The 21,576-nt window shown below is 39.9% G+C and overlaps 1 long non-coding RNA gene and 1 other non-coding gene across 3 annotated transcripts in view; one reads left to right on the plus strand and one right to left on the minus strand.

The window, feature by feature from the left end:
- The window catches only part of LOC115031773 (uncharacterized), a 125,418-nt gene that overhangs the window by 3,276 nt on the left and 100,566 nt on the right, over nt 1-21,576 (plus strand). The gene's annotated exons all lie outside the window — the stretch shown is intronic.
- On the minus strand, nt 16,580-16,686 carry LOC115031868 (U6 spliceosomal RNA). Its single transcript, XR_003837504.1, has one exon. It is a non-coding gene; the product is annotated as a U6 spliceosomal RNA (small nuclear RNA).

The following is a 21,576-nucleotide window of genomic DNA, read 5'->3' on the forward strand; positions in this document are numbered from 1 at the left end:
TTATGAAAATCCACTGTGTGTTAACTGCTGATGAGATTGTTTTTTTTAATATACTTTGATGGCTTGGATACTCCAAAGAGAATGTACTTTGTGATTTTTAAATTTTTAATTATTTATTAATTATATTAATTATTTTATTTAAATTATTCAATTATTAAATCAAGTAACTTAAATCATTAATAATTTAGGATAGCAAGGGAATGCCACAAGGATGGCTTTAGAGTGTTGGAAGGGGCAAGGAACTCTGCTTTTTATGTGAGCAAGACTGACCAAGAGCTGAGCTTGGCATTGAAGTTTGTCCTGATGTTCCTAATCGTCTTGAGTCTGTGTTGGACTTTTCCTGGGAAATCTTTCATCTGAAGCTATGATTCAGATTTGCTATGATGGCAGTAACAACAAACTTTTCAACCCATCTTGGCTGAGGTTGACAGAAAGAATTCCCACATACACTATTTGTAAGGAGTTTATTTCCGACGTTCTTCAGGAGATGAGACTCTTCAGACACAAAGGGTTCTTGCATTCTTCTCTTTCCTGTCTCTATGGAGCCTTTTCACACATTTTAGAGACATGATCTCATTTGTCTTCTGTAACCTTCAGGGACCAAAGCCTCATTACCATATTGTTCTTTGCAAGTAGAACTTTGTGAAAGAATTCTGTTATGTGTATAACATGTTTTGCCTGTATGTATATACAGCGACCATGTGTGTGCCTGGTGCCACCAAAGTCAGAAGAGGACATCAGACTCATCTGGAACTTGAGTTACAGATGTTGTGAGCCACCACGTGGGTTCTGGGAAGTGAACCAGGGTCCCGTGCAAGAGCAGTAAGTGCTCTTAACTACTGAGCCAACTCTCTAGTCTAGTAGTCTAGTAGAACTGTTTTTGTTTGTTCCTGAAAAAATTAGGTAGATTTTTATCTGACCAGTTTGCCTACTCTGTACCGACTGGGACTGGAGGGAGTGAGGAGCTACCAATTAGCTGAAACATATTAAGTGGATTGAAAGTGATTGTCTAGACTAAGCATATTTAATTTTGTTTGGGTGCTCCAAAACATGTTTGGTTTGGGGTGTTCTACATGTTTGCCAAATACTAAGAACATGCAACCCACTGAGGCAGGGTGGGTTTTGTTGTTGTTGTTTGGTTGTTTGGTTGGTTTAGTTTGGTTTGGTTTTTTTAGTTGACATTTAGACAAGTATCTCTTCCCCAGATGCTTATAAAAGCTGGTTTGTATGGCAGAGAGGAACATTTTAATGAAATTCCTGTGTGTATGATGATACATGACTATAAGACTGAAAAAGAACACTTCAGATAAACACAGTTTTAAAAGATCCCCATCCTCAAGGCATGTGACTATAATCATTTAGAACTTGAAGTCAAAAAGAATTTTTGTTGACTGTATCCTTAAGCTGTCCCTTCAGTCTGCTGACTTTCTCCCTGCTCACTGTAGATGTCAGAGAGAGATAGCAGAAGAAAGAATCCTGGGTTAGCTACATGAAGTATAAATGAAAGGCAGTACTGTTTTTTTAATGACCAAGGAGAAGACATAGGAGTCTGCATCAGAGCTTGTGATGTAAGAGCTTAATGATGATTCTGAAATGGGTGGGTCAATGTGCAATGATGCGCTTTAGGAAGAATCAGTAGCGGGATTGAGAGGTGAGGGAGACTGGAGCAGTGAACCAGAAAGGGCAGAGTTTCAGACTGGCCAACTTGACCATCCTCTCTTTGTGTCCATTACCTCTGCCTTTGTTTGAGAAGGGAGAGATGTCAATCATTTTCACTCAGGCAGAGATACAACTTTTGTGCCCCCCCCCCCCCACTGTCTGCTCTACTTGTACACTTGGCTTCATCCCTTCATAAATATTTCCCCTATAATCATCTTTGTTTTTGAAAACATGGGTTTAGTTAATGTTTCTTGGGAGCTTACCATGTGCCAGGCCCTGTTAGATGTCTGGGATGCAACACATGCAGCTCCCTGCTGTGTTGGTACACGGGGTCCCTGACCTTTGAACTGCAACAACCTCTCATGCATTGTTTGATTTGATCCTTATAACTTTTTTTACAGAGTTTTCATTTTATGCATCATGAAAAATTAAGATTAGAGATGTACAAGTGTCTTAGCTCAGATCACCCAGCTTATATATTACATAGATGGAGTACAATTTTTTTCCTGCACCCCATGATAGTGGCTTTTCTGCAGCATGCATATATATTTAAACTCAATATCTTCCTGGTTCTGCTTCCCAAGCACTGAGATTATTGGTATGTGATACTATGTTTTCTTCCGTCCTTCTTTCCTCTCTCTCTCTCTCTTTTCCTTCCTTCCTTCCTTCTTTCCTTCCTTCCTTCCTTCTTTTATCATTCATTCATTCATTCATTCATTCAATTTACACTCTGATCACAGCCCCCCCTCTTCCTCCCTGTCCCACCCTGACAAATCCCTTTCCATATTACCTCCTCTCCTTCTCCTTACAGAATAAGAACTTGCCCCTCCTAGGTACCAGCCTGCCCTGGGACATCTACACTAAGAACACCCTCTCCCACTGAGGTCCAACCAGGAAGTCCAGTTAGGGGAAGGGGATCCAGAGGGCAACAGAGTCAGAGACAGCCTCTCCTCCAAGTGTTAGGAGACCCACATGAAGACCAAGCTGTATATCAGCTACAAATGTGTAGGGAGCCTGAGTCCAGCCCCTGAATGCTCATTGGAAGATGGTTCAGACTCTGTGAACCTCCATAGATCTAAGTTAGTTGACTCTGTAGGTCTTCTTGTGGTGTCCTTAAACCCTCTGGCTTGCTCAATTTTATCCCCAATTCTACCACAAGAGTCCCCAAGCTCTGCCTGATGCTTGGTGTGGGTCTCTTCAGCTGTTTCCATCTGCTGCTGGTTAAAGACTCTCAGGGGACAGTTATGCTAAGTTCCTGTTTGCAAGCATAGCAGAGTATCAATAATAATGTCAGGGGTTGGCTCTCTCCCATGGAATGGGTCTCAAGTTGAAACAGTCATTGGTTGGCTATTCCCTCAATCTCTGCTCCATCTTTATCACTGTGTATCTTGTAGGCAAGACAAATTTTGGGATTTGTGATAGGTTAATGTTCCCCCTTCCACTAGAAGTCCAACCTGGCCACAAGAGGTGATCGCTTCAGTCTCCATATACCTCACTTGGAGGAATCTCAGCTAGGATGTAGGCTGTAGGTTCCCAGAGCCTTCTATGTCCCACGTCTCCCGGTAATCCCAAAGATGCCACCTACCAATTTCCATTCTCACTCCCACACCTCCCCATACTCCCTCTCTCTACACTTGATCCTCATTCCCTATTCCCTCTCATCCTCTCTCCCACCCAGTTATTCTGTCCATTTACCTCCAAAGACCATTTTTCCCCTCTGAGTGAGATTTAGGAACCCTCCCTTGGGCCCTCCTTATTACTTATTACTTATTTTCTTTGGGTTTGTGGTTATTCTGTACTTTATGGATAATTCCAATTTGTAAGTGAGTATATACCATATGTGTCTTTTTGGGTTATTCCACTCAAGATAATATTTTCTAGTTCCATCCATTTGCCTGCAAAATTCATGATGTCTTTGTTTTTAATAGCTTAACAGTATTCCATTGTGTAGATACACCACATTTTCTTTTGGTTGAGGGACATCTAGGCTGTTTCCAGTTTTGGGCTATTATGAATAAAGCTCCTATGAACATAGTTGAGCAAGTGTCCTTTCAGGTGTATACCCAGGAGTGGTATAGCTGGGTCTTGGGGTAGAACTATCTCCAATTTTCTGAGAAACTGACAAATTGATTTCCAAAGTGGTTGTACAAGTTTGTGCTCACTCCAGAAATGGAGGAGTGTATCCCTTGCTCCACATCCTCACCAGCATGTGAATTTTGATCTTAGCCATTCTGATGGGTATAAGATGGAATTTCAGAGTCTTTTTGATTTGTATTTCCATGATGACTTAGGACATCGAATATTTCTTTAAGTGCTTCTTGGCTTTTACAGATGCCTTTGTTAAGAATTCTCTGTTTAGCTCTGTACCTCATTTTTTAATTGGGTTATTTGGTTTGTTTGTGTCTAATTTCTTGAGTTCTTTACATATTTTGGATATTAACCCTCTGATATAGTGTTGGTGAAGATCTTTCCCAATCTGTAGGCTGTCATTTTGTCCTATTACAGTGTCCTTTGCCTTACAGCTTTTCAGTTTCATGAAGTCCTATTTATTAATTGTTGATCTTAGTGCCTGAGCTATTGGTATTTTGTTCAGAAATTTGTCAATGTGACAATGTGTTCAAGGCAGTCCATTTTTATATTGAGGTCTTTGATCCACTTGGACTTGAGTTTTGTGCAGGGGTGATAGATAAGGGTCTATTTGCATTCTTGTACATGCAGACATCCTGTTAGACCAGTACCTTTTGTTGAAGATGCTTTTGCTTTTCCATTGTATGTTTTTGGCTTCTTTGTCAAATTTCAAGTGTGCATAGGTGTGTGGATTTATGTCTGGAATTTTGATTCTATTTTATTGATTAACCTGTCTGTTTCTATACCAATACCATGCAGTTTTTATTGCTATTGCTTGGAAGTATAGCTTGAAATCAGGGATGGTGATTTCTCCAGAAGATTTTTTTTTGTTGTACAGAATTGTTTTAGCTATGCTATTTTTTTTTTATTGTTTTGTTTTTGCTTGATATTGTTAGTTTTTATGGCTTGTTTCATTTTTTCCATATGAAGTTTGAGAATTACGGTTTCAAGTTCTGTAAAGAATTATGTTGGAATTTTAATGGGAATTTATTGAATCTGTAGATTGCTTTTGGTAAGATGGCCATTTTTACTATGTTAGTCCTATCGATCCATGAGCAGGGGGAAATCTTCTCATCTTCTGGGGTCTTCCTCGATTTCTTTCTTCAGAGACTTGACGTTATTGTCTTACAGATCTTTCACTTGCTTGGTTAGAGTTATAACAAGATACTTTATATTATTTGTGTCTATTAAATGCATGTTGTTTCATTAATCTCCTTCTCAACCTGATTATCATTTGTATAAATGAGGACTACTGATTTCTTTGAGTTAATTTTGTACCCAGCCACTTTGCTGAAGATGTTTCTCAGTTATAGGAGTTCTCTGGTGGAGTTTTGGGGGTCACTTATGTATACTATCATATCATCTGCAAATAGTGATAATTTGACTTATAACTTTTCAATTTGTTTCCCCTTGACCTCCTTTAGTTGTCTTGTTGCTCTGGCAAGAACTTCAAGTGCTATGTGACTAGATAGGGAGAGAGTGAGCAGTCTTGTCGTGTCCCTGATTTTAGTGGAATTACTTTAAGTTTCTTTTCATTTAATTTGATCTTGGCTATTGGCTTGCTGTGTATTGCTTTTATTATGTTTAGATTATGCACAGTTTATACTTGATCTCTCCAAGACTTTTAACATGAAGAGGTGTTGGATTTTGTCAAAGGACTTTTCAGCATCTAATAAGATGATCATGTGATGTTTTTCTTTCAGTTTATTTATACAGTGGATTATGTTGATGGATTTCTGTATATATAACAGTTCCTGCATCCCTGGGATAAAGCCTACTTGATCATGGTGGATTCTATTTTTGATGTGTTTTTTGATTCAGGTTGTGAGTATTTTATTGAGTGTTTTTGCATCAATGTTCATAAGAGAAATTGGTCTGAAATTCTCTTTCTTTTTCAAGTCCTTTAGTGGCCACATAGAATGAGTTTGGTAATGTTCTTTCAGTTTCTATTTTGTGGAATAGTTTGAGTAGTATTGGTATTAACTCTTCTTTGAAAGTCTGGTAGAATTCTGCATTAAAACCATCTGGCCCTGGGGTTTTTTGTTTGTTTGTTTGTTTGTTTGTTTGTTTTTGGTTGGGAGGTTTTAATGACTTTATTTGGGGGGGGGGATTATAGGACTGTTTAAGTTGTTAACCTGATCTTGATTTAACTTTGGTAAGTTGTATCTATCAAGAAAATGGAACATTTTGCCTGAACACAAAAGAATATATTTTCCATTGTCCATTTCATTTAGATTTTCCAATTTTGTGGAGTACAGGCTTTTCCAGTAAGACCTAATGATTCTTTGAATTTCCTCAGTGTCTGTTGTTATGTCCCCCTTTTCATTTCTGATTTTGTTAATTTAGAAACTATCTATCTGCCTTTTGGCTAGTTTGGCTAAGGGTTTGTCTATGTTGTTGATTTTCTCAAAGAACCAGCTCTTAGTTTAGTAGATTCTTGGTATTGTTTTCTTTGTTTCTATCTAATTGATGATCTGTCCATTGGTAACGGTAGTGTACTGAAGTCCCCACTAATAATGTGTGGGGTTCAATGTGCAAATTAAGCTTTAGTAATGTGTCTTTTACAAATGTAGGTGACCTTGGATCTGGGGCATAGATGTTCAGAATTGTGACATCATCTTGTTAGACTTTTTTTCCTTTGATGAGTATGAAGTGTCCTTCCCTGTCTCTTTTGATTAATTTGGTTGAAAGTTTACTTTATTAGATATTAGAATGGCTACTACATCTTGTTTCTTGGGTCTGATGGCTTGAAAAAAAATTCCAGCCCTTTACTCTGATATAATGTCTACCTTTATTGCTGTGGTATGTTTCTTGTATGTAAAAGAATGATGGATTGTTTTTTCACATTATTCTCTTAGCCTGTGTCTTTTATTGGGGAATTAAGTCCATTGATGTGAAAGATGTTATTTATTAATTCTTGCTATTTTGATGGTGGTGGTGGTGGTGGTGGTGGTAGTAGTGTGTGTGTGTGTGTGTGTGTGTGTGTGTGTGTTTCCCTTATTTTGTTTTTGCTGGTATGGAATTATTTATTTCCTGTGTTTTCTTGGGTGTAGTTAACCTCCTTGGGTTGGAGTTTTCCTTCTAGTGTTTTTGTAGGGCTGGATTTGTACATAGATATTGTTTAACTTTGGTTTTGTCTTGGAATACCTTGTTTAATCTTCCTATGGTGATTGAGACTTTTGCTGAGTATAGTTGTCTAGTCGGGATCTGTGGCTTCTTTAGAGGCTGCAAGACATCTGTCCAGGCCCTTCTAGCCTTTAGAATCTTTTTTGAGAAGTCAGGTGTATTTCTGATAGTTCTGCCTTTTTATGTTACTTGGCCTTTTTCCCTTGCAGCTTTTAGTATTCTTTGTCCTGTAGATTTAGTGTTTTGATTATTATGTGGTGAGAGGATTTAGTTCTAGTCAAATCTAATTGTAGTTCTGTTATCTTCTTGTATGTCCATAGGCATCTCTTTCTTTAGGTTGGGGAAATTTTCTGATATGATTTTGTTGAGAATATTTTCTGGTCCAAGGGGCTGGGATTCTTCTTCACCTTCTTCTACTCCTATTATTTTTATGGTAGGTCTTATCATAGTGTCCTAAATTTCCTGGATATTTTGTGTCAGGAATTTTTTAGATTTAACATTTTCTTTGATGTTTCAATTTCTTCTATCACGTCTTCTATGCCTGAGATACTCTTCATTTCTTGTATTCTGTTGGTGATGCTGGCCTCTGCTGTTACTGTTCTCTCCCCTAGGTTTTCCATCTCCAGAGTTTCCAATGTTTGTATTTTCTTTATTGCTTCTATTTCTATTTTCAGATCTTGAACAGTTTAATTCATTCTTTTCCTTCACCTGTTTAACTGTATTTTCCTGTATTTCATTAAGGGATTTATTAATTTCCTCTTTAAAAGCTTCTACCTGATTGATTGTATTTTGCAGTATTTCTTTAAGGGTTTTCCTCTTTGAAGACCTCTATCCCTTTTATAAGATTGGATTTAAGGTCATTTAAGTGTGCTTCCGTTGTGTTAGGATATCCGGAGCTTGCTGTATAGTAAGGTAGCTGTGACCCAAGGGTGCCATATTGTTCTGGCCTTTGTTGGTTTTATTCTTATACTGGCCTTTAACATCTGGTGGTCCCTGGATGTTCCTGGTGCAGCAGGCCTCCACTGGGCAGCATTGGGCTGGATAATGGAACTCAGGGGACAGTGCACATCTCAGTGCAGCTAGGTGTGCCTCAGGAGACACTGGAAGGCAGGGGACTGGGGTTGAGGGCCAGGGGCAATGGTCTAACCTGGATGTTCCTGGTGTAGCAGGCCTGGTGAAGGTGGGCAGAGCAGTGACTGGACAGTGGAGCGGAGTCAGGGAACCGCATGCAGCTGGGCATGACCTGTGGGACTCTGTGAGCAGGGGGATGTGGTGGGGGAGGATCTAACCTGGATGTTCCTGGTGAAGGAGGACTGAGAGGTGGCTAGACAGTGAAGCTCTGGGGGGACAACATAAAGCTCCCATGTCCACTTTCTAAATTAGTTTTCTAAATAGCACTAATAGCACTATGTTATTTGTATTTTACTGAGTTCTTATTCAGTAATCTTTCCCTTTTTGGGTCAGATGTTATTGAGCCTTATGAATAATTGTTTTTTGTTGTTTAGCTTTTGTAACTGGTTGAGCTTTCTTGAGATTTTAAGTCAGAGCCACCATGCCCTTTCATAAATAAATTTAATCCAATAAATTAATGATCCTATGGTATTTATTATGCCAAATAATTTCTAGGTCTTAAAAAGATTAGATTATCTTTTAAATGAGTATTTATTAGAATATTATACATATCTTTGTGGCACCCTTCTCATAACAGTGCCAACCTGAGATCAGGATTACAGAGATCGGGAGTACGGAGAGCAGGAATACTGACATCCATAATACGGAGATCTAGAGTACAGAGATCCAGAGTACAGAGAGCAGGAAGACGGAGATCCAGAATACAGAGTGCAAGAGGATGGAGATCTAGAATACAGAGTGCAGGAGGACAGAGTTCCAGAATACAGAGTGCAACAGGACAGAGATCTAGAATACAGAGTGCAGGAGGACAGAGTTCCAGAATACAGAGTGCACCAGGACGGAGATCCAGAATACAGAGTGCACCAGGACGGAGATCCAGAATACAGAGTGCAAGAGGACAGAGATCCAGAATACAGAGAATGGGAACACCAAGATCCAGAATACAGAGTGCAGGAGGACAGAGTTCCAGAATACAGAGAATGGGAACACCAAGATCCAGAGTACAGAGTGCAGGAGAACAGAGTTCCAGAATGCAGAGTGCAGGAGGACAGAGTTCCAGAATACAGAGAATGGGAACACCAAGATCCAGAGTACAGAGTGCAGGAGGACAGAGTTCCAGAATACAGAGTGCAGGAGGACATAGTTCCAGAATACAGAGAATGGGAACACCGAGATCCAGAGTACAGAGAGCAGAAGTACGGAGAACCAGGGTACAGAGATCTGGAGTAGGGAGATCTAGAGTACAGAGAGCAGGAGTACTGAGATCCAGAATACAGAGAACGGGAGTGATGAAATCCGGAGTACCGAGAGTGGGAGTCCTGAGAGCAGGAGTACAGAGAGTGGGAGTCCTGAGAGCAGAACTACAGCGAGTGGGAGTACAGAGATCCGGAGTACAGAGATCTGGAGTACAGAGAGCAGGAGCACCGAGGTCCGGAGTACAGAGAGCAGGAGCACCGAGGTCCGGAGTACAGAGAGCAGGAGCACCGAGGTCCGGAGTACAGAGAGCAGGAGCACCGAGGTCCGGAGTACAGAGAGCAGGAGCACCGAGGTCCGGAGTACAGAGAGCAGGAGCACCGAGGTCCGGAGTACAGAGAGCAGGAGCACCGAGGTCCGGAGTACAGAGAGCAGGAGCACCGAGGTCCGGAGTACAGAGAGCAGGAGCACCGAGGTCCGGAGTACAGAGAGCAGGAGCACCGAGGTCCGGAGTACAGAGAGCAGGAGCACCGAGGTCTGGAGTACAGAGAGCAGGAGCACCGAGGTCCGGAGTACAGAGAGCAGGAGCACCGAGGTCCAGACAACGGAGAACAGGAGTATGGAGATGGGGAGTATGGAGATGGGGAGTACGGAGATGGGGAGTACGGAGATCGGGAGTACGGAGATCGAGATTATGAAGATCCTGAGTACAGATACAGTGATCAGGAGTACAAAGGGCAGGATTATTGCGATCCAGTGTATGAGAGATTGGGCGTACAGAGCTTGGGAGTCCCCGTTGTTCAAGTAAGGGAAGACGTTGATAAACTTCACTCCCAATGAGTCTGAATAAATAATAAATGAAGGTCATTTTCAAAGCAAAGGGCACAGAACAAAGAGACAGGACTACCAGTGTTTATTCAGCTAATGCCGGGAGGTTTAATTCACACCCCAGGCTTCAATTTCCTCAACTAAACTGGGTTTTAGGTATGTTCTGTTTTCCATACCTGTGCTGCTAAATCCGAGTCGAGCAGAGAGAGAAACGGCAGAGAATCATAGAGGATGTGTAGCAGGGAGAGCCACAGTGAGTGGCTTGGAGGGCAAAGCATGGATGTTACAAATCTATTTACCTAGGCACTGGGTACATCTGTTCCACTGTCAACTGGTGCCTTTTCTTTTCTTCTTCCTTTTAAATCAAGTCTGACTCCTTTATACATTGATAGCATTTGCTTTAGAAATAAAACGCCTTGCTGAGCATAACAGGCTATTATTGTGAGAATATTACAATGTGGTTTGATTTTTCAACTCAGAAGGGACTGAAATATTGAGGTTCTGTCTGTCTGTCTGTCTGTTCTGTTATTGTTTATTTCCTGTCATGAAAGACTCCCCAGATTGCAGTTGTAACCTTTTCAGCACAACAGGCACAGAACTGCCATCCAATTTGTTCTGAAAGTATTTGTGTGTGTGTGTGTGTGTGTGTGTGTGTATCATCCCAGGGGGCTGGAAAGGATAGCTGAAGGATCACAGATCCAGGGGTGTACATGCACGTAACTAAGGGGGTACACGAACTTAACAAAGGGGGCACCATTACTCACAGCTTCAGGTTTTCCTTGATGCTGGCTATCGCCATTCACATCACTTCCTGTTCCTTTCCACTTGTTGAGAGGGGATAGAGGAATTCATCATGGCTCTTCCACAGCATTAGAGACATTAGTGCTCTGAGTGTGAAGGAATAAAAACATTTACGGGTTTATCTAATGGTGATCAGAGAGTTAGGTTTTCAGGAATATATGTTATAAGTATTGTGTAATTTACATTAGACTGATGAACTCCAGAGAACTTAGAATGATAACATTGTTCATGGCACCTGATGCATCTTGTAATCCCAGGGCTTGGAAGGCTGAGAGCAGAAGGGGCCCCTAGTTTAAAGCCAGCCTGGACTACATAGGGGGTTCACGTATCTTAAATAAAAACAAACCAAAGTAAAAAAAAACCAAAACCAAGTAAACAAAACAAACAAAAGACAGTAACAACTCCTACTTCATATCAAAATGAACGGACATCTGCACATTTAAGTTAAAATCACTATTTACTGCAGACACGGAAAAGTTATGACTTCACGATGAAAGTGATTTGCTACTACCAAGGAAAGCAGAATCACACTGAAAGCCTATGTGCTGTCTCCTCTATGGTGACTAAGCAGTGACATTTCAGAATTCCTTAGGGGCAAAGACAATTTGCTATTGACTGCAGATCCAGCTGCACTCTACCCTCCTCAGAGAGCTATTTTATTTAGGAATCAGCGTTTCTCACAGCTAGCTGTCATCATAACCACCAAAAGAAATCAGCATCCTGAGGGCATGCTGAGGCTCACCCCCGAAACAGAGTCCAGGTAGTGGGTGGGAAGTTGAGTTAGATAGAGCCAGCACTTCCTATCTTTTCAAGCTGGTTCAGTTAGCTCCCTAGGACAAGGCAATCCTTGTCCCAGGTTCTGGATTAGCAGGCCATGAACGAGGAGGGAAATAAAGTGCTTTCTTGGTTTCTCGGCATGAAATAAATCTAGGCTGGCTTCAGTATCTGCCTGTTTTAGGTTCTATGTAACTGTCTTGGGATTATGTATAGATCCACCACAGTCTCTTTAACTCTGTGAAACCAAGAAGCCAATCTCTCAGCCTGTGTGACTAGATCGTCTCTACAAGCTGCTATATCTCTGGTGTCCACCACCTGTCTATCTGGTACTTGGCCTGTTGTCAATGCCTGATTCCTTAAACATCTCTCTAAGAGCGGGTTTCCACATGTTGAGGTTGTGGGGAACAACCAGGAAAAGAAAAATGAGAAACTGCACAAAACAACCCTACTAAGGACCTTAGGTGCTAGGTGCCAGGGCTCTCCTGAGAGATGGGAGACAAATGAATGACTATGCTGGCCACGGTATACTACCTTGAAACATGTTTTAGATTCTGGTGCAATAAGGTGGGACCCAGATAGAAGGAAACAGACTATTGACTATTCCCTGAGTTGGCAGTTGGGATTGAGAGTCTGGAGAGATGGAGGAGGCTGGAGTTCCCAGAAGCACCAGAGAATGGAGTTGTATTGAGAGGATGTAGCTGCAAGCATCTTCTTATTTACAGCAAGAGATGTGGCATCCCTGGTCTGTGTTACACCGAGAAGCTGGGGAAAAGCAAGGATGCTGCTTAAAAAGTGCAAAACCACAAGTAGGCATCAGAGCACATCCCTGGCCTTCATTAAAAAAAGATTAGAAGGAGCAGTGCTAGCCTCTGCAAAGTTCCACCAATGACACCTGCCCCATCTAGTCAGACCAGAGTGTCTCATATCCATGGATTAGGGGAAGAGTCAAGGGCGGTTGCTTCAGCAATGAGAATAATCAGCTCCAGATAAAATATAGTACTGATCCTGCCTAATAAGTTTTAAAGCGATCAAACTATTTTCAAAGAACTTAATTGTGTTCTGGAACAAAACTAAAATATATTAAATAAATAGGATAATATTCAGTCCCCACTAACATAACACTGGCACTGTCTAGCATATAAACAAAAGGATGGAGAAAATCTGACTCCTGGTGAAGCTTCATCAACCAAAACCAAGTCAGAACCAATATAAATATTAGAGTGTTAAAAAAAAATCAGTTATTCTAACTGGACCTTATCTGTGAGTTTAGACTGAGCAATTTTTTTATTTTAAAATTTATTTATTTATTTATTTATTTACTTGAGACAGGGTGTCTCTCTTTAGTTATGCCCTGGAAATTGCCATGTAGACCAGGCTAACCTTGAACTCACAAATTCTTTTGCCTGTCTCCTGAATGCTGCAATTGAAGGCTTGTGCCATCATGCATGTGTTTCTTAAAGACACAAATCAGTCTTCTAGACCTGAAAACTGCCATGTCTTCAGTGAAAAAAAATACAATGTACAAGATCAGCAGCAAGTTTAATGTTAAGAAAATAATGAATTTGGTGGCAGAGACTTAAAAAAAAAAAAGCACAATTTGAGAATGGTGAAAATTAAACTTAGGCAGATACAGGTCTTGGTAGATGGCCCAGTCAGTAAAATTCTGTTGTGCAAACATGAGCACATGAATTCAGATCTCTAGAGCCCACACAGGAAAGATATATTAATCCTATTGCTTCAATGGTAAGACAAGAGGCAGAGACAGGAGAGACCAAGGAAGACCACAGGCCAGCTAACCTGCTCCTCATAGAAACGAGGAGTAAGAGACTTTGTCTTAATCAAGGTGTAAGGTGAAGACAGACCACCACACACATGCTGTGGTACACAGGTGCCCTCACACACATGCAAGTGCACAACAAGATAAAGATACAAAAATAAGATTAGACAGATAGAAATGATAACTGACAGTAATTACATTTAAATGTAAAAATAGATGAAATGTTCCACATAGGAGGCAGATATTTGCAAAATAGATTTTAAAAAATGGCCCAATTATATGTGTCTCCAAGACCACTTTAAAATATTAATTTTTAAAAAGATGATCTTACAATGTATTTCAGGCTTGTCTCTTGTCTCGGACACTCTCAAGGGTTAGTGCATTATGCGTGTGTACCACCATGCCCTGCTAAGAACATATTTTAAAATTAAAGGTACAAATATATTGAAAGTGAGATGATGAGGAGAAACATAGGCATCATTCAAACAATAACAAAAAAAAGATGAAATACTAAAACATCAGACAACAATTTTAACATACTTTTTATTGCTCCATTGAGAATTTAATATATGCACACAGTGTATTTTGAAGCTACTTAATCCCTGCAATCCTTCTGGATTTAGCCCTCTTCCCAACTTCATGTTCTCTCTCTCTCTCTTTTTTAAAGATTTATTTATTATATGTAAGTACACTGTAGCTGTCTTCAGACACTCCAGAAGAGGGCATCAGATTTTGTTACAGATGGTTGTGAGCCACCATGTGGTTGCTGGGATTTGAACTCGGGACCTTCGGAAGAGCAGTCGGCACTCTTAACCACTGAGCCATCTCGCCAGCCCCCATGTTCTCTTAAAAAAAGTTCTACCCCATTTAATCCAAGTTCTGTTTTCCATATAAGCACAGTATGGGGCCATCCACTGGAGCATGACTGACTCACCAGGGACCAACCAGACCCCTAAAGACAAGTGATTCTTTTTCCTCTTAGCTCCTCAGTCAGGGGGAAAGCTTGTGAGCCTAGACCTACACTCCATGCTGGGTGTTGATGTCTTGATCTTGGCACTAGAGAAAAACAACAACAGCAACAACAACATAAAATTCGAACACATAACAATTACAACCATATCTGAACTTATCCAAGAATCAAAATACACGAATTAAAAGCTAACAAAACTCAAGAGAGAAACAGACAATTCAATAACAGTAGGCCTCAATGTCCTACCCTAAGTAATGGATAAAGTAACTGGGGAGATCAGCAAGGAGACAGAAGACATGAACAACATATAAATCATACAGGACTACTGATACTTATAGAACAGTCCACTCCACAGCAGAGGAATCCCACTTTCTTGAGCAAACATGGGATATCCTCTAGACTAGATCAATGGTAGGTCATAAAATAAGAATCACTGAACTGAAAAAACTTCATACCAACAAAGGACACCTTTAGCCACAATGGACTTATTAAAAGCCAAGAGCTGGTGGTGTAGCTCAGCAGCTCAAGGCAGGGCAAACCCAGCAATACAAGGAGCTAGGGGTCGAGCTCAGCTGGTAGAGTGCTTGTTTAGCACGCATGAAATCCTGGGTTCAGTCCTTACCATTGTCAGAAAAACCAAGTGTCAGGGAACACACCTATGATCCCAGCACTTGGGAGTCCGAAACAAGAGGATCAGAAGTTCAAGGGCATCCTTGGCTACATGGCAAGCTTAAGCCAGTTTGGGATATATGAATTTATGCTTTAATAGGATAAAATAAAACCAACAAGGGAACACGAGTATTACACAAATACATGAAAAAATACATAGCAGGCTTCTATTGTTCATGACTTTCAGAAGTATCTTCTTATGGGGAGGGGTAAGAGGGAGAAAGATGGTAAATAGAAACAGAGAGCAGAGCTCCTTCATAGTAAGAAGGGTTCCAAGGAGTAGAGTACCAGAAAGCTGCCAATCTGTGCTGGAAACTTGGATGTGGAGGGGACTGGGCTTGTCAGGCCAGTTGACCTATCCAGTGTCCAGGTGGCTCCTTTAGGTCACAGTCACTGACTCAGCCTGTAGACAGAGGCCCACATTTAGGAGATAAAGAAACAGAGAGTTCTCTTCTAGCATTCCTAGTCTCCAGCAAGGACTTCTCAGAGCTGCTACTTTGGAGCCCTGCTCTACTTGACTAGCTACTAATTCTTTTTTTTTTTTCAATGTTTAACAATCTTTAATTCAAATGCAAAAGTTCAGTACAAGCCATTTGTAGGGCTTGGGATTCTTTTAAAAAACAACAGGGAGAAACGCAACAAGATGATCTTTCCATTTTCAAAAAGCTTTCAAGGAAAGAGTATTAGATAGAGCCATAAAGGATCCATTTAACCAAAATAACAAACCCTTTCTCTCACTACCAATAGTTTTCACCCATCCATAATCTTAATACATGTTCCTGAATTAAGACTTGCAAGTTCAACTTTTCTAACATAACCATTTAAAAATGCTGAGCACCAGCCTGCTTCCTATAATGCCAAACAAATCCTAATTACTTCAGTATGCATTTCTTTTTAAACAAGGGGGGGGCACCATTTGTAGAAAGCAGTACTTAGCCTCCTGTTACATTTCCCAGAAATGGCATATGCCACTCAAAGGCCTACACACGCTCATGCTTTCCAAGTGAAATACCTAACCTAATGTGCATAGAAGCATGAATAGCAAAGTTGAAGATCAGTATTATAACTATTTTTTCTATTTATTTGAAGCACAGTAAAAAAAAATGGTACACTTTGGAAATTCGGTGGCACAAGGTACACTGCCATTAACTTGAGAAACATTATACAGTTAAAAAAAAAAGTAAATGAAAAAAAATTTTCTCCTGTTTTGAACACTGCGTTACATAATTTTACCTGCCCAAACAGGCCATTTACAAATATCAGGTCAATAAACTGCTAACATCCATAAAAAGGTAGCTTTCTTACTAAAATGCCAAGAATTTAAGTGGTATCTAAACAAGAAAAGACAAAACCAAACTAGAATGAAAGCCTAAATATCTAAAATCGGGGTTTTTTATTTGGCCCTTCATACTCTTCTCTCCCTCTACCATATCCTGCTGGAGTTCCAGGCCCCATTCCTCTAGGACCCTGTCCACCCACAGGACCCGCACCTCCCTGCCCAAAGCGCTCAGTACGCATGTAAAAATATGGAACGCTTCACGAATTTGCGTGTCATCCTTGCGCAGGGGCCATGCTAATCTACTCTGTATCGTTCCAATTTTAGTATATGTGCTGCCGAAGCGAGCACTACTAATTCTTTTGGTGAAGAAGTAACCCCCAAATTATCTAGGAACAATACCAGAGATTGAAGTCCCCAGTAACAAATTGCTAAATAAACAATGGGCCAGGTTAGACATGGTGACATATAGCTAGTATCCTAGCAGTCTACAGCTGAAACAGGATGGTGGCTATAAACTAGAGCCCAGCCAGGGCTCCACAATGAGACCCTGATAAAACCAACCAATCAACCAACCAACCAGCCAATCAACCAACCAACCAACCAATATAAAAATGGGCCAAAGAACAAATGACAAAGGAGACTAGAAAATATTTTGAAGTAAATGACAAAATTCTAGAATCTGTGACATTCAGCAGACATGGTTGCATAGGGGGAAAGTGATCATTAAAATTCCAGCATTAAAAAAAAATTCTAAAGTTACTATCCTTGTATTTTACTACAAGAAGCTTCAGGAGAAGAGCAAAGTAAGCACAAAGGCAAGAAGAGGAGAAAAATAAGATCACAGAAGGAATACATAAATAGAAAGTGGGAAACTGGGTGAAAAATTAATAAACAAATGTTTTTTGAGAAGGTCAACTAAACTGACAAGCATTAGTTAGACTGGCCTGGAATGAAGAATTAAATTACTAAAACCAGAAACTAAAGAGAAAATATTACTACCAGCCACAGGGGAAAAGAAGATATTATAAATGAAAATGATATTACCATGGAAAACTGTATGTCAACACACTGTATAATATAAAACTAAAGGGACTAATAAAATTGGATAACAAGGTAACTTAATAAACTAATGCACTAAACAATGTAAAAAATCTGACTAAATTTGTAACAAAATACAATTCTTAATTTAAAATCATCCAGTGAATAGTCCAGACCTGGTAGCTTCATTAATAAATTCTACCAAGGAGACCATTACAGAAAACAATAAGCAATAAAAATGTAGAGAATAAAAGACTGTGTTATGTAGCCACATCTACAACACAATTTCTGTCCCCAAGGCTTAGGGATCATTAAAAAAAGAGGTATGAAGATTATAAAAGTCAGAGAATCAAGTTTGCTGTGAAATTTTGTCTCTAGAAATGTCACAGAGGCTGCACCCACGAAGTCTCAGCAACATGGCTGCCTAAACAAGACCTGAACAACCAAGATACCAATGGACATGCTAACAAGGAAGAGGAAAAGTTATTTGGGCCTCAACTGTAGGCAAAGAACTTTGGGCAACTGGGGAATGATGGTCTTCCCCAGAAAAGAGTTTCCCCAATTGGTATCTAATGCCAAATGATCAACCCTGAGATCATATACACATAAGGAACATTGCATGGGTTGAGCAGGCTATATCTATGTACATAAGAACACATGTGCACACACCACCACCACCACCACCACCACCACCACCACCACCACTGCCACCACCATCACCACCACCACTGCCACTACCATCACCACCACCACCGCAACTAAAGAAAAAGAAGCCATGAATTTGAAAGAAACCATGAGAATGATTATAGGGAGGAAGGGAAAGTGAGAGGGAGAAAATGATATAATGATAATTAAAAACAATTAAAAAATTAATTCTACTCAACTGTTAAAGAATCATTTTTAGACTTACTATTGTTAAGATATTCAAAGCACCCAGAAGGATCTATGGTATAATGTTATCTCTTTTCAAATTTCAATAGAGACTTTTGAAGAAATAGAAAATCTCTTCTGAAAAATCTTATAAAATATCAAGAGTCTCCAATTAATCCAAATGCTTTTGGAAAATAACAAAGCTGACATATTCAACAGTTCTGATTTCAAAACTTACTATATAATTCTACAGTAATCAAAACAATCTTATATATAGACAGACCAATGGAACAGAATAGAGAGTGTCATAAACTCTTATAATATTGATGCTAAAATAGTTGAGGGAGAAAGGGCAGTCTTTAACAAATGGGGCTGGAATGTGATATTTCCATATGAAAGAATGAAGTTTGAACCTTATCTGTCATAAAATAGAAGGATGATTCAGAATGGATCCAAGACCTAAATATAAGATCTGGAGCTATACAATTCTTAACAGGAGACAGGGAAATTCTTCATGATATTGAGTTTAGCAATAACTTTCTGATTTTAGCACCAAAGCCACAGGCAACAAAAGAAAAAACAGACAGACTTGACTTTGTGAAACATTTAAAATATTGGACATCAAAGAGCCCTAACTAAAGTGAACCCATGGAATAAAGAAAATATTTGATAGTCTGACAAGATGTTAACATCAAGTTTATTTAGATGACTCATGGAGTGTGTACAACTAATAAAAACCCTTGATTTTAACATAGGCAAAAACCAAACCAAAACAACCCAGACTTTTTCTGGACAAACTAATATGGATTAGCAGTTAACCCAAGAGAGGGAGGGGGATAGAACAATCACTGTTGTGGGAACAGGCAGAGCAGTGGTCCCAAATATGTCTACATGACTTAGAGTTTTATTGCTGTGAAAGATACCATGACCAAGACAATTCTTATAAAAGAATACATTTAATTGGGGGATGGCTTACTGTTTCGGAGGTTCAGTCCATTATCATTAAGGTGAGAGGCATGTCAGCCTACAGACAGACATGGTGCTGGAGTAGGAACTGAGAGTTCTAGGCAGAGGTTGAGCATAGAGACTCAAAGCCCACCTCCACAGTGACACACTTACTTTAATAAGGACACACCTCCTACTAGTGCTTCTCCCCATGGGCCAGGAATTAAAACACATGAGTCTATGGAGACCAAACCTAATCCTTAGATCCTATGAATGTGTTAGCTTATGCTATAGAAGAGAGTTTGTAGAGTAATTAAATGGAGTAGAAGGAATCTGTGCTTGGGCATCAAATCACATTAATCCTTAAAAATTAGAAAAACCTCTCCCATCTTTAAACTCCTAATAAAAATGCAGAGATTAGATTATATTAAAATTTGACCAAAGTATATGCACATTACAAGAAACAATATACAAGTAGGCTTAAAAGGTAAATAAAAAATGGAATAAGATGTCTATACAAACACTATTCAAAGAAAAGTTGGAGTGACTAAATAATATAAAAGTTATAAAAGTTGGTTTATTTCCTCAGAGGAAGGAATGACATGAGAGCTCTACCCAAGATTTACGAATACACTGCTTGGGCTGAGCCAAGAATGTTTCTTTCTAACTTTCCCTAGGCCTAGGCCTGGAAGCTTCTAGCCTTCATACAATCCAATGCTCTATAAACCAGGACCTTGAAGGCTTCAGCTTCCAGTCTCCATCTGCTAACCTAGGCCTAGAGTGTTTCAGCCTCTGAGACTTACTACTGAATAAATTCAGTCTTTCTAGCTCTTTCTGGACTCTGGATGGCTGGTTCAACTCAGCTGTTCTGGCTCAAACTAATCACCAAGCTGACTGATTCAAACTGACTTCTCTCAGCTTCTGGATGAATTGCTCTGCTTGGAAAAACTGCACTGACTGAGTGAACTGAATGGTGTTATTAGATTTTTAATAAGTGTTAGTTTTCTTATCCAGGTAGCTCCTAAATAATTGAGTCTGGCCTATGTTATTTATTTAACAAGCTTTAAGGCTACAATAACTGAGCAGAATTACTCTATTTTAATCTTCTATGCTAATCTGGCTACCTTCCAGCCCTAATCCCCAAGATATGTGCATTTTACGGCTTTTTCTGCTCAAGCTGTTTTTTCATGGTGTTTCCTGGACTCTCACCCCATGGCTAATCCCTTCTTCCTTTCTTTCTCACCTCCTCCTTGACTGGCAGTAAGTCCATTCTTATTCTCTCCTCTGCTCAGTCATTGGCTGTTAAGCTCTCTTTATTGATGAGTCAGGGAACAGTTGGAGAGCTGGCATTTACACAAGATTAAGATAGGAGATTCTCTGACTAACGATTGCACCCAGATATAGGGGAGGCAGAAATCAGCATTTGAATCTTCACACAGTGCACAATAATATTATGCCTCCATTGTGGAACTACATGAACGAACGCAACTGAACTCCAAACTCAACTGATCTCCCTCCGCCTCTCTCCTGAACTGCCCTTTGGTAGCCTCTTTTCCTGTCTGTTCTCATGAGAGTTGGGTGTATCCTATTTCTGACCCATTCTGTCAAATCTTTCTCTGATTTGTCACTTTGTCTGCCCCTCAATTAGACAGCATTGTTTGGGATTAGAGGTCTGTACAGACCTAGATCTTTTTGATGTGCTTCCTTGCCAGAGTAATCATATTGATGGGTTAAAATCCCTCTATAAAAGTAGATTTTGGAGCAAAGAAGAGCACCAGGAATTATGAGTGTCATTTCACAGTGATAAATGGATTAATAAAAAGAGTTCACCCATTTATGCAACTCAAAATGCAACTTCAAGGTACAGGAAACTAAACTGACAGAAATTATAGTTTTCAGTATTCTTTTCTCAGTGACTCAAGACAAAAAGAAAATCAATAAAAACATAAACAGGACTGGGGAGATAGCTCAGTGGGTAAACTACTTACTGTCAAGCAGGAGGACCTGAGACTTGGATCCTTATGCAGGTGCGGCAGGGTGCGTCTGTATTCCTAGCTTAGAAGAAAGAGTAGAGGGAAATGGGGGGAGAGAGTAGAGACAGGCTGACGCCCAGAGCTCAGGTTCAGTGAAAGATCCTGTCTCAAAATATAAGACAAAGACACTTGATATTGGTTTCTGGCCTCCACATTCATGTCACACACACATACACACACACCCTCTTACTTATATATACTCATCTACACACACACACACACACACACACACACACACACACACACACACAAATAAATAAAGGACTTGAAAACCCCTACTAATAGAGTTCCTTAAATGACAATTACAGGACCCTTTTCCAGCAGATATGGAATATACATTTTTAAAGAATAT

The sequence above is a fragment of the Mus caroli genome, unplaced genomic scaffold (assembly GCF_978045245.1).
Source record: "Mus caroli unplaced genomic scaffold, Mus_caroli_1 scaffold_10, whole genome shotgun sequence".
Classification (NCBI taxonomy): domain Eukaryota; kingdom Metazoa; phylum Chordata; class Mammalia; order Rodentia; family Muridae; genus Mus; species Mus caroli.